Below are 13,930 nucleotides of genomic sequence, written 5' to 3' on the forward strand. Positions count from 1 at the left end.
TTCTGTGTAGCTTAAGATCTCGGCATAGTCTGTGTGGATTGTGTCTACTTTCTGTCCATCTCATCTCTGGAATATTTTTCATTTGCACTAGCCAGGATGGTCAAGTCAGCACTGACATCTAGTGGCGAAAAGTGAACTATACTCAAGGATCTCAGAAATTCAGTATTAGGATTTGCTAACCATTGATTGATTGCATCTCTTGAGGATTATGCATTTCCCCAGGAGGTTAGGACTCCTTACTCCAGTCTCGCTGTATTCATAGAACATGTGACTGTAGAGCTGAAATTATCCTAAGTTGGCCCATACAAAGGTACTGTAGTGACAAGTATCTCAAAAGCAACCCTCACCCGCTCAAACTGCTACTTGATTCTAAGCAAAACAATTTCAGTACAGAATACAATTTTAACTTTGGCACTGATCAACTGAAAGAAGAAGGGAAAAAAAACAGGTATCTGAATTAAAATTAATTAATTAAAAGGTATCTAAAACAAATCAGTTTGATTTATTCTATAAAGCAAAGCAGCAAGCAAATGTGTTGATACAAAATTGGGTAAATTCAGTGGTGGGATTCAGCTGGTTCGCACCAGTTCAGGAGAACTGGTTGTTAAATTACCCATCCACCCCGCTATCAAAGTGGATCCCGGGTGCTGCGCTGCGCTGCAATGGAGAAATGGGCAACAGAGACAGCACAAGGGAAGGAGAAGATGGCTTTCCCTCTTTCTTCTCCCTGCTCCTCCTCCTTCCCTCATGTTGGCCGCTCCATTGTCCATTTCTCCATTGTAGCACAGCACCCAGGATCCACTCTGATAGCAGGGGGGTAATAATTTGCCTGGCCAAACTAACCCCACAGTCTCCCCTACATTGGGCCCAGCTTCGGTCATGCTGCCAACTTAATTCCTCACCCCTCTCACTTTTGCCCAAGGATTGGCCAATACCCCCTGCATGCAGCTCCACGGTGATGGGAGGAACCCTTCCCTCCACTTCCTCCCAATTCTTCACAGGACAGGGATGGGCCATGCCTCCCACAACAGCCAACCTGACCCTGGGTGAACCGGTTGTTAAATTATTTGAATCCCACCACTGGGTACATTGTTATATCTAATATATTACACACAATTTTTGCTCAGTTATATTGGTTCTCCTAGTTAGATGGTCAGTCCAATAAGAGAACAGAAGAGTATAGGACAGGAGATGATGAAAAGAATACCCATGGAATGTTACTATGCTGCATTGTATGGAAACATAGAATGCACTCAAAACCACCAATAGGATGGTATCATAGCAAAAAATGGGATAAATGCACTTTTTATGCATGGATGTACATTGTTTTACCCTCATATATACTATAAACATAGTATTTAATATTATGAATTTATATGCATTATATGAAAATGTTCAGTACCTTCAACATCTCTATACTTAATGTTATATGAACATTCAATTTGTGAGGGGAAATAGACTTATTAGATTCTTCTCCTGGTAGCATAGTATCTTAGGCATTATTACATTGTGCTTCTCGTTTACAATATTGGAGTTTCAAAAATAACATTTGTTTGTATTCTTTCTGGGTTTTTTGTCACTGTTGATCACAAATGCAGTTAATATAGATGACTCTTGTTTAGATTTTTCTCTCGCTTAAACCACAGCAGGTTTGCAAATAACAACCAAATCCTTAGAACATTCATTTGCAAATTAGAAAATATGTTGACTCAGGGGTTGGCTTTTAAACTGTTGTGAACTACTTGTTAATAAGACATCTATTGTTATTGTCCAATCAAAGAAAATACCTCAGTAAGAAAACAAGAAATGCTATCTTGATTAGGGTCTATTTCCACTTTTGGAATAAAGATTTACCTCATTTTAGATAATATAACAGTGTGGTTTTTTATTTTAAGAATACAATACCTGGTCTTTATATTCAAAACAGAGGAAATAAATTGGCTAGTTATAATGACAGTAAGATTATACCTAAAGTAATGTAAAGTACATTTAATATATACAGTAGTTTCTTTGGGGCCAGTTAATATAACCATATTAAGGCCAAGATTGTAGTTCGATATACACTTTTGAGAACTTTTGGTTATTCCAAGTTTGGTTGTGAAAACAATCCTGTTTAAAGCCATGGAAATTTGCTGATAGTTTAGGTAGACAAAGGTTGGAAAATTAACTCCAGTAGATTGGTTTTGAAACGTCTTCATTCTTAACTAGTATGGCCACTAGAAAGATTCAGGGAAGTTGCAATCTCTAAAATATCTGGAAAATATCGAGTTGCTTATTCCAAGTATAAACAATACTGAATAAAAAATAGAAAGACATAGAATTAAAGGGAGGGGAGGGATCTTGGGGGTCTTTTAGTGCAACCTTCTGTACACAGCAAGAGTCTTTATTCCATCCTGAACAAATAGATGTCCTGTCTTTTGTTGAAAATCTCCAGCAACAGAACACGCATAAATCTGGGAGACAGGCTGTTCCATTGACTAATTGTTCTCATTGTTAAGAAGTTTCTCCTTAATTCCAAGTTGGGTCTCCCTCTGACAAGCTTCTCCCCATTGCTTCTTGTCCTGACCTCAAGTGCTTCGGGGAGTAAATTGACCTCTCTTCTCTGTGACAGCCAGTCAAGTAATGGAAGACAGCTATCATGTCATCCAGAGGTGGTATTCAGCAGGTTCTGACCAGTTCTGTAGAACCGGTAGCAGAAATTTTGAGTAGTTTGGAGAACCGGTAAATACCACCTCTGACTGGCCCTGCCCCCATCTATTTTCTGCCTTCCGAGTCCCAACTGATTAGGAAGAAATTGAGATTTTGCAGTAACCTTCTCCTGGAGTGGGGTGGGAATGGAGATTTTGCAGTATCTTCCCCCTGCCATGCCCACCAAGTCATGCCCACCAAGCCATGCCATGCCACGCCCACCAAGCCAGGCCCACAGAACTGGTAGTAAAAAAAATTGAATCCCACCACTGATGTCATCCCTAAACCTTCTGTTCATTAGGCTAAATTAGGCTACATCCCTCACATCCTGGACATAAATTGTTTCAACTCCTTCTCTCGGGATGCCAGTATAGGGTATTGCATGCCAAAACAACTAGACAAAGAGACAGTTTTTTTCTCTGTGCCATTACTGTTGAACATCTAATTCCCACAGTGCTGTCTTACATCTAAGTATATTTACCCATGTAGTATGTCTATATTACTTTTATTCTTCTCATCTGTTCCACTACCATTTTATTGGTATCATCATTATAATTATTATAGCTTTCATATTATGATTACTATTATTTGTTGTTTTGCATGTACACTAAGAGCTTATGCATTGGAGCCAAATTTCTTGTGTGTCTAATCACACTTGGTCAATAAAGTTGTCTGTCTGTCTGTCTGTCTGTCTGTCTATTTATCTATCTGTTACACTTATTTCCCTTAGCCATTCCTCATATGGTTTAGCCTCAAGACCCATTATCATCTTTGTTGCTCTTCTCTGCATTCTTTCTAGTGCCTCTTTTTTGTATCATAGTGACCAGAACTGGACAAAGAATTCCAAGTGTGACTTTATTACTGCAGTATAGACCAGTACTATCACTTCCTGTGATCCAGATGCTATCCCTCTGTTAATGCAGTCTAAGATTGCCTTGGCTTTTTATGGCAGCTGCAGCACACTGCTGACTTATATTTAAGTGACGGTCCACCACAACTCCTAGTTCTGTCTATGAATGAACCTAAAAATTTGATGAATCCAAATGAACCCAAAATTTGACTTGAACTTAAAGTTTGACTTAATACAAGGGAGATTCCAGTCTTCCAATTTTTTCAAAAAGAAATCTATGATATAAAAATTTAGTCAAATAAAGTATCCAGATATTACTGACTGAGATCTCCATAGACATCTATACCTATAGCGAAAGTGGGTTGGAAAAATAATATATCTACATATTTGGGATCGTAGATCAAGCTTCACAGTCATGTGGCTTTCTTCATGAAAATGACCCAGGAGATAAGAACTATCCTTCCTCTGTCATATGCTCCTCTGTCTTTGGGAACAAAGCTAATTCCTGCTTATCATAGCAGGTAAGAGAAGGAGGTTGATAAGGAGAGTTTTATGGTCAATACAACAACTTCACCTTTCCAACTGCTTCAGAGCATCTCAGGGCCTGTGTCAACAGATTACTCTAACTATGGGAAATAGGGGAGGAATTCAGTTTATGGAAGAAGAGGTAGAGAGGCCATCAATGACTGATCTGAGATGGAATAATTTCAAGGAGATTCTATTTTGATTGAGTCTTCCAAGGAATTTACTAGGAAAGTATTACATATTTACCCTGATTGGTTTTTAAAATGTCTTCCTGAAATCCATACATTTCTCATTTCTTTGGTTTGCACAGAGATGGTGCTACCAAAGAGTGCCAATCATGGCATGATAGAGCTAATATGATTGCTGAAGTTATTACCCCTTGCCCTTGAAGCAGTAAATTGCATTAATGCATGCTAATGGATAAATCATTGTTTACAAAATGATTTAAGTGCATACGAATGAAACTCTGAACCTGTAGAGTAGTCATTTAAAATCTATCTCATTCCAACACATATTGATGTTTCCATAAGCGAATGTTTCAAAGTCTTCTGGAAATAAATGATTACATGTAATAAAAGCATCACACCTCAAATATTCTTAACAAACAAGTGATTCCCTGCCATAAAAAATCCTTTGCCTTTACAAAATTCAGTCAAATTATAACAGTAAAGCGAAATGGCTTCTTTATAAATAATCAGAAAATTACAGATTATTAATCCCCCTGACTCATTAAGAATGATTATATATATATATATAATTTAATATATGGTTTTATGTATGTATTATTTAATATTACACACACACACACACACACACACACACAGAGAGAGAGAGAGAGAGAGAGAGGGAGAGAGAGAGAGAGAGAGAGAGAGAGAGAGAGAGAGAGAGAGAGAGAGTGTATAGGATATTCCTATAGATATAATTATATGTGCAGTTTGTTCAACCTTTATTATTCAGCCAGGTTAATGAAGCAACTACATACAGCTCTGTAACAGGAGTTGGGAACTCAGGTGTACAACTTAGTTTATATCCTGAGAGAAAGGAAATCTATAGTTGATTTATGTTTAAGAGAACAAAACAAAAGCTATAATCCCACAAATCAATGTATATTGAATTAGCTTTGTACATGTTAAGTGTTGCAAGGATATTGTATGCTTTTTATTGGAAAAGATGTTTGATCCTTTCCATGGAAGAATGGCTAACTATAGTAAGTTGCAGAAATATGCTTCAATGTCTAACATCATTTTTCAGAAGTAAATTTGAGACAGAATTTAATTCAAATTGGAAACTGATTTGTGTCACATCCAAAATTCGGGTTTCTCCCTTCCCTTAAATCCATGTTTAAATTTTACAGCCAGTTAATGACATATTTAAAAATGTAATGTACCATTTATGACATTTCTAAATCCCTTGTTTGCCCATTTTTCACTTCTTTCTTTGCTGTATTCTTTTTCCTTCCTTGTTTGTGTGTGTGTGTGTGTGTGTGTGTGTGTGTGAGAGAGAGAGAGAGAGAGAGAGAGAGAGAGAGAGAGAGAGAGAGAGGGAGGGAGGGAGAGGGAGAGGGAGAGAGAGAGAGAGGGAGGGAGAATGTGTATGTGTGAATGCAAAGCCAAATCCATATTCCAAATATCAACGATAGAAAAAAAATGAGACAATAAATTTGCATAAACTCATATTCTACCTGTGATTGTCCCTTCCACTATGTGACATTTCCAGCAGTTCAGGTTGGCAATTTGGCTACAATGCCCTCCATCACATATTTCAATATAAACAGTACATGGCAATTAACTTTAAGTGTATAGGGTTCCAAGAAACATTATTTCCTTGTTTTAATTAAAATTCATTACTATAGTTGTTTAGTTCTTTTGGTCAGCTAGATCTCGAAGCACTAAGTGCAGGGTAATTATTTCTTTACCTGTATACTGCAGGTAGAGAAATTGCAACCACACAGTTATTTGAGATCCCATAGGAAAGAATGGCAGGGCAGAAACGTGATTCATGATTCTGTTGTTATTGCAGAAATTAACTTAGCATATTTCCTAAACTTCAACCTTAGTTCTTATGATTCTGTCTCACACTCACCTAATTTTACTGTTTAAGATATACATTAGTGGTACGCTTTATGTCAGGGATCTCCAAACCTGGCAACTTTAAGACTTGTAGACTTAAAACATAAAACAATAGAGTTGGAAGGGATCTCAGAGATCTTCTAGTCCAACCCCATGCTCAAGCAAGAGACTGTATATCATTTCAGACAAATGGTTATCCAGTCTTTTTTTGAAAGCCTTCAGTGATGGAGCACGCACAACTTCTGAAGGCAAGCTATTCCATTGGTTAACAGCTCTGGCTGAGGAATTCTGCGAGTGGAAGTCCACAAGTCTTAAAGTTGCCAAGTTTGGGGACCTATGCTTTATATTGTAAACTTATTTTCTTTTAGTTAATTTCTTACATTCATAATTTTGTGTACACTGCTGTAGTTCTTTGCTCATATACCTAATCTTCTACCCTCAATTCTCTTCTTCAAAAGCCACTAGTATGCCACATTCTATTCTTCCCAGCTTGATGTGGTCATTCCAACTGCTTTGGTGCGCTACTTTGGTCTGGACCTGGGATCATTAGTAATAGGCTCTTCTCGACTGCAGCCTGGCCTTCTGTCTGAAAGTGGAATCAATAGTTTGTTGACGTGGTTGCTGCCATGTTGCAGCTTAGCTGTTATTAAGGATGACAGCTTAATAGCTGCTGCCTGCACTTCAGTCCTCACTAGATTATCAGAACCTGAGGAAAATCACGTGCTGTCCCAGCAAGCCACAGAAATTGTCAGGACCTGGGTTTCTATTGGCTTTTATTTCTCTCTTTTCCTTTCTCCTTTCTTGTTCTCCTTTAGTTTGTATTAGTTCTTCTTATTGTTGTTACAATGCTGAATACAAATTATATATTTTTTAAAAGATGGCTAAAGCATACTTTACAATAATTTTGCGTGTCATACCTGGAGAAGAATAAAAGATGCTTTTCTTTTATATTAAGCATCCTGTCTTCAAGTGCTAACGGCCATTGCACTTTTGTACAATGGGATGTGATTGTCAGATTATTAAAATAAGATTTCTGCAATCTCACCAGAGATCTTGCTAGAATTTCCTGCCCAAGACATTGTTTTAGTCTTACAAGATTCAGCAGTCTCATTATATTTAGAGCTTAATTGTTTTCCCCAAAAAAATGAAGATTCCAAAGATATATTTGATAATGTTGCAGTTGCCTTGATACCCACAGATGCTGTACTGCTGACCTCTAGGACTTTAATGATGTAACACCAGTAGTTCACAACCTTGGCTGCTTTAAGACATGCGGATTTCAACTCCCAGAATTCCCCAACTAGCAACACAACTGGGAGTTGAAGTCCACATGTCTTAAACCAGAATAGGTTGAGAAACACGTAATACTATTGCTTCTCTGACTGCATTTTCCCACAAGTGCCTTTATGAGAAGATATGATGAGTCAAAATTTACAATATTTTTTGGAAATCCTGTCTAGAAAAACAGGAAATTGCCTTAGCCACATTGTGAGACTACATAGCCCTATATTGAAGCAATAGTTCAGAGGTTCAGGCAGGGCATTTCCTAGCCTTAACTGAAGATATTAAAGATTGGATCTGTAATCTTCTGCATGCAAATCACGTACTCTGTCACTGAGCTGCAATCTTGTCCTTTGACAACTCAATCACTCCTCTCTTTGGTTGCTACATTGATTCATAGGCAATGATGAAAAGAGCTTTGGAATCCCCTTTTCTTCAAGGATCCAGTCTAAACAGGATCTAGAGCAGGGGTATCAAACTGGCGGCCCGCAGGCTGGATGTGTCATGCACAGGCCATGCCCACCTCAGGTCTTCAAAGAGGGAAAATGTCATGAAATGTCACATGAAGCACGGTGACATGATGAGTTTGACACCCATGATCTAGAGAATAAATGTTTCATATCAAAGCAAATGAAAGTTTTGATGCCACAAGACAATATGCTACGTACTAGATGCTGGTGGGAGAAGTACCGGTACATTTAATTTTGTTTATCTGGTGGATTTTTTCATACACACTCATGGCAAGCAGTGCTCTTGAACAGAGACACTCAACAGAAGAATAAATCCCTGTTCGGTAGGAGTATAAAGTATGTGTCAATATTTGTTTGGGCTCTTGTACATACATGCAGTCCTTAAATCTTCACCCAGTTTCAGGGTGGATACAGTTGCCCACTCATGTTTTGAATCTGGGGTGTGGTATCTACAGCTTTCTAGATATTGCTGCACCCTAATTATCAACTGCCTCAACCAGCATGGAAACTGGTAAGGAACGCTGGGAGTTGTAGTTCAACCACATCTGGTAGACCACAGGTCTGCTATTTTCATTTTATATGAACAGCCTGTAGCACTATTAATTAAAAGAACAAATATTCTACCTTCTACATTCTACATTAAAGAAATATGGAATAATTGGTGAGAAACCCCAGGGGCAGGGGAGAGGGATTCAAGTGAAAAGCTCTGTCATCTTGACTTCTCATCAGTTCCAGAAATGGGCCGGGGCAATTCACACAATAAAGGCTTTTTTTTGAAAACAACCAAGAAAACAAACTTTTTTTTTTTAATTTGGCTTGGGTTTGCACACAACCACATTTGATTGCAATAAGTTGCTAAAGTGTTTGGAACAGACAAAAAGAACCAGAGGTGCAGCTATTTTGTTGTTGTTTGTTCCCCTGTGACAATTATTGTAACTGTATCCATGGATGCTTAATGGCCAAAATTGCACAGTAAATAACTTTATACTTTCACACCTTGCTTCCCCATTCTTTCTTCAGTTTTTGTGGTACACTTCCCATATGTCCTTTCATCTCTGCCTGTTTGACTTCATTCTTTCAACTTCTTAGCTCTGATCTGTAACAATGCCATCGGGTGACTGTCTTTCAACTTGACTAGGGTGGTTTGGATCCTTACCACCAACATTCTGGGTTTGTCAGGACAGGCAGGTTTGGCTAGTTGTATTGCCTGGCAGCTGAAAATTTGCCTTTTTAACACTTGAACAATTGTGGCTATCATTGTTGAAACTTTGACATTATTGTTTTTCCAGCCTCCTTATATCACCATGAATGTTATTTCATGTCAAACTTTGGACTGTGAAAATTCTTCCGTATACAGTATGGCAGGTTAAATGTACATTAGGAAAGCAGGTTTATTAGTCTATTGCGCAATTAAAATAAGAAGACAAGGAAATGAAGCTTTGTCCTGGAAGACTGAAAGCAAAGAAGTGGCTGCGTGGGTTCACCGTTTTCCATGTTTGTTGTTTCCTGCTTTTAATATTCCCACCCAGTGACTCTTCCCTTGCAGATTTAACATGTGAATTTTTAAAGAAACAATCAATGCATATATTGATTGATTGATTCATTGATTGATTATGCACCATCAAGTAAGTGCTAGCTTTTAGCAACTACATAGATAGACTCTGTCCAGGATTATCTGTCCACAACCTGGTCCTTCAGGTCTTCCAATAGTGAATTCATTGTCACTACCATACTGGTAGTATGGTAGTTCTTCTTATCTTTCTTTCCATCTTTCCTGGTCTTATAGTCTTCACAAAGGTGCTGGGCTTTCACCTACAGACATTTGTATCTTGTGTGAAAACTCTGGATTGATTTATTTTATGATCTTTTTTTTTTTTTGCCTTGGGCTATCCATATGATTCTCAGGAGTCTCCAACATCAACATTCAAAGCCACCAACATTCTTTCTATCCTGTTTCTTCAAAGTCCGTTTTGGACATAGAGTATCTCAGGAAAAACCATTGCCTGCATGATTATGAACTTTGCACTAGAGATGCAGGTAGATCCCAGCATCTGGATACCTTTTCCATTCACTGCAACCCTATCAAGAGTTAGTGTGCAGCAATTTCTTCACTTCTGCTTCCTTTACTGTTGATAGTGGATCCTAAGAGTCAGAAGCTAATCACCATTCCAATATTTTCATCGTGGGGGCTCAGGCTAGTTACTATACCTATTGTCATTTATTTGGTCTTCCAAATTAGGATGTTACAAAAGTATAGATGCTATTTCAAAGAAGATGGTGCTTCTGGATCCCAACAGTTAGAGTTCTTTGATCTATGGGATCTGCAGTAAGCCCTCTCTACCGGCACAAGTGGGGTGGGATTATCCTAGTGGGACAAGTCATTTCATCAGGTAGCCTGGATCTATGCCATTAAGGGCTCTAAAGATCATAAGCAACACTTTGAACAGCACTCGGACAGACCGGTAGCCAGTGTAGTTCGCAGAGCAGAGGTCTAATATGGGCCATTTGCTACAGCATTTTGAACCAGCTAAAGTCTCCAAATGAATTTTGGGGATAGCCCCATATACAGTGCATTGCAATAGTCCAGACAACAGATTACTAGGACTTGAGTAATTGAAGCACAAGGAATCAAGATCCAGGAAGGGTCATGTGATGGCCCCACTGGCCACTGTTTCAGATGATGATGATGAGCTGGAATTGGGACCATCAGACGGATCCTCAGCAGCTGAGGAGGACCCAGTCCCAAGCCAGTTTGACAGCAGGAGGAATGGTCAACCAGATGGACAGCAACCTGCAGAAGCAAAAGAAGGGGAAGCTCGGCTGCCGCTGGTTAGCACAGTGGAGCAACAACAGGATGCCTTCAGTGAGAAATAGTTGCTGCCCCCACCCAAACCATGGACATGCAGAACGGAGCAAAGGAAGTACAGAGGAGATTGGTGAGGTTATGTATGAGGAAGCAGCCTTGACCCTCCTAATGAAAAACACCAAGCTTGGGGTTATTTAACCAGGTGTGGGGAAAGGTGTGGTTGTCAGAGATTTTGGTTTCATGAACTTTGAACCTTGGTTCATGGATGTCAGACTTTACTTAGGCTTGGTGGACTTCGGACCTTGTTTCATGGACGTCAGACCAGGGGTAAAATTCAAAATTTTTCCCTACCAGTTCTGTGGGCATGGCTTGGTGGGCATGGCAGGGGAAGAATATTGCAAAATCTCCATTCCCACCCCACTCTGGGCCCAGCCAGAGATGGTATTTGCCAGTTCTCCGAACTACTCAAAATTTCCGCTGCTGGTTCTCCAGAACCTGTTAGAACCTGCTGGATTTCACTCCTGCATCAGACCTTGATCTTGCCATGTCAATTTCCAACCTGCTCTGTGGACCTCAGACTTGTTCTTGCTTTGCGGATTGTGGACCTTGCTCTTATGGATATCAGTCCTTGTCCTTGGGACTTACCCTTGGGGAAATTGTGGCTGGACTTTGGAAAGGTTTGTGGACTTTCAGGTTGCTTTGCAGAGTGTTGGAGAACTGCTTGATTCAGTTGTATAGTTGTGCCATAAACATACTATTCTAGCACCTGCTCCCATTTGCGTGACTTGGGTCAGAACAGGTCACGCTGGTGCACAAATTGAAACTGTGCAAAGGCTCTCCTAGTCACGCCCACTGCCTGCTCTTTCAGCAAGTCGTGAGTCCAAGAGAACTCCTAAGTTGAGAACTGGACCTGAACAGGGTAGTGCAATCCCATCCAGAACTAAGGATGACAGAAACTCAGATTTTGAGGCTCCATGCACCTAAAGGCATTCATTCTTAGCTGAGGGAGCCAACAGTGTCCAAAGACATTTCCATGATCATATGGCCAGCATGACTATATGCTGAGATGCACAGAATGCTGTTACCTTCCCACCAAAATAGTACACCAAAGTCACATTTATATTCCCTCGGGAGTTGGGCGGCATAAAAATGCGACTAATAAATAAATAAATAAATTCTTTAGAACTGCTTGGTGGGTAGGAGCTGGGGCAAGGAAGGGGAGCTCACCCTGTTGAACAACACTCAGGTCTCAAACCCAGGCAGTCAGCTTTCCAATAGTCAAGCTCAGCATCTTTAACCATCGAATCATCATGCCCTCCCCCATGTGTGATGTGTGTGTGTGTGCGTACATACATACAGGAGTGAAATGCTCCCAGTTCGGACCGGCTAGGGTGAGTAGGTAGCGATGGAGGCGGGCAGTTCAGAGAACCGGCAGCAAAAATCCCTGCCCTCGCCCCCCATGCCCAGCTGAGCCGCGCGATCATCAGAGCCTTTTTTTTCTTTTAAATGGCTCTGACCAGGCAAGCTCTGACGATCCCAGCTGAGTTGCCTGCTAATCAGGCAACTCAGCTTGGATCACCAAAGCCATGTAAAAGAAAAAACCTTTTTTTCTTTTAAATGGCTCTGACGGTAGCAAAAATCCCTCCCCCTCCCCCTCCCCCCCTCAGCTTGCTTACCTTAGCTGCTGGTCGCAACACCTTGCTGTAATCCCTGCAATCCATTGCATCAGTAAGCAACTGAATCTCCCTGCCTGCAATCAAGCAGGCAGGGAGTTGTGGACTTCAACTCCCAGAATTCCTCAGCCAGCAAAGCAAAGCTGGCTGAGGAATTCTGGGAGTTGAAGTCTACAAGTCTTAAAGTTGCCAAGGTTGGAGACCCCTGTTCTATTGGGTAAGTTTTTTTCCCCTTTGGGAGTTTTAAAAAAATAGTTAATTAGAGGTTTTTTTAGTTGTTCTTTTTTTTTAGACCTAGCCATTTAAAGTTTAGGAAGTTTTAAATTTAGCTGCTTTTATATAAAAATAAAAATGAAATGAAATAAAATAAAATTTGTGCAGCTTTCTGAGATTTAGTGGGTTTCTGTAGTGTTTCACTCTAACTACACAAACACACAAAATCTCACAAAGCTGTATGTGGAATTTTGTGTGTGTAAAGTGTGAAAGTTGTTTTTTGGGGCTTTTTGTGGCTGTGTGAGGTTCCTGCTTGTTGTAGGGGCCATTTTGAGTCTAGTACAGCTGCTTTTACATTGTGGGTGAGCCAGTTGTGTTGTGTTGTGTTGTGTGTGTGTAAAGTGTGAAAGTTGTTTTTTGGGGCTTTTTGTGGCTATGTGAGGTTCCTGCTTGTTGCAGGGGCCATTTTGGGTCTAGCACAGCTGCTTTTAAATTCTGGGTGAGCCAGTTGTGTTGTGTTGTGTTTTGTAGGTTAAAAAAGGGCAAAGAAGTGACGCCCACCTAACCAATAAGCCACACCCTCCCAGTCACCTTACCACCAAGCCACGCCCACTAATTAAGCCACGCCCACTAATTAAGCCACGCCCACAGAACCGCTAGCAAAAAAATTTAATTTCACCCCTGATACATACATACATACATATATACATACATACATACATACATACATACATACATACATACATTGTGTATTTTTGTAAAATGTTACGTTTTTCCTTTCATAATAAAGGGAATCTGGGAATTAAACCTCAAATTCTGCAAAATGGCCAGTTTTTACCCTCAAATTGTATCCAATAGCTATTTGTCCAGTCTCCACTTTCAGCCTTAAGGAAGATATTCAACAATTTCTGTGCACAGTCTGCTCCATCATTGCTTAGTTCCCAGATTTTAAATATGAAAACTTAAGGTGTAAAGGCAACTTTCCAAAGTGGGACCTCTAAATGTATTAAAACTGCAACTACTGAATTTGTTAAGAATTTCCAAAGAGTTAATAGCTTGATGTGGAAATTCTGGAAAAGAAAAGAAAAGAAAAGAAAAGAAAAGAAAAGAAAAGAAAAGAAAAGAAAAGAAAAGAAAAGAAAAGAAAAGAAAAGAAAAGAAAAGAAAAGAAAAGAAAAGAAAAGAAAAGAAAAGAAAAGAAAAGAAAAGAAAAGAAAAGAAAAGAAAAGAAAAGAAAAGAAAAGAAAAGAAAAGAAAAGAAAAAAAGAAAAGAAAAGAAAAAAAGAAGAAAAGAAGAAAAGAAAGAGAGAGAGAGGGAGGGAGGGAGAGAGAAAGAAAGTAGACTGTTCTATGAA

Source organism: Pantherophis guttatus, chromosome 1 (genome assembly GCF_059756535.1).
Source record: "Pantherophis guttatus breed Tessera chromosome 1, ASM5975653v1, whole genome shotgun sequence".
In the NCBI taxonomy this organism is placed as follows: Eukaryota; Metazoa; Chordata; class Lepidosauria; order Squamata; family Colubridae; genus Pantherophis; species Pantherophis guttatus.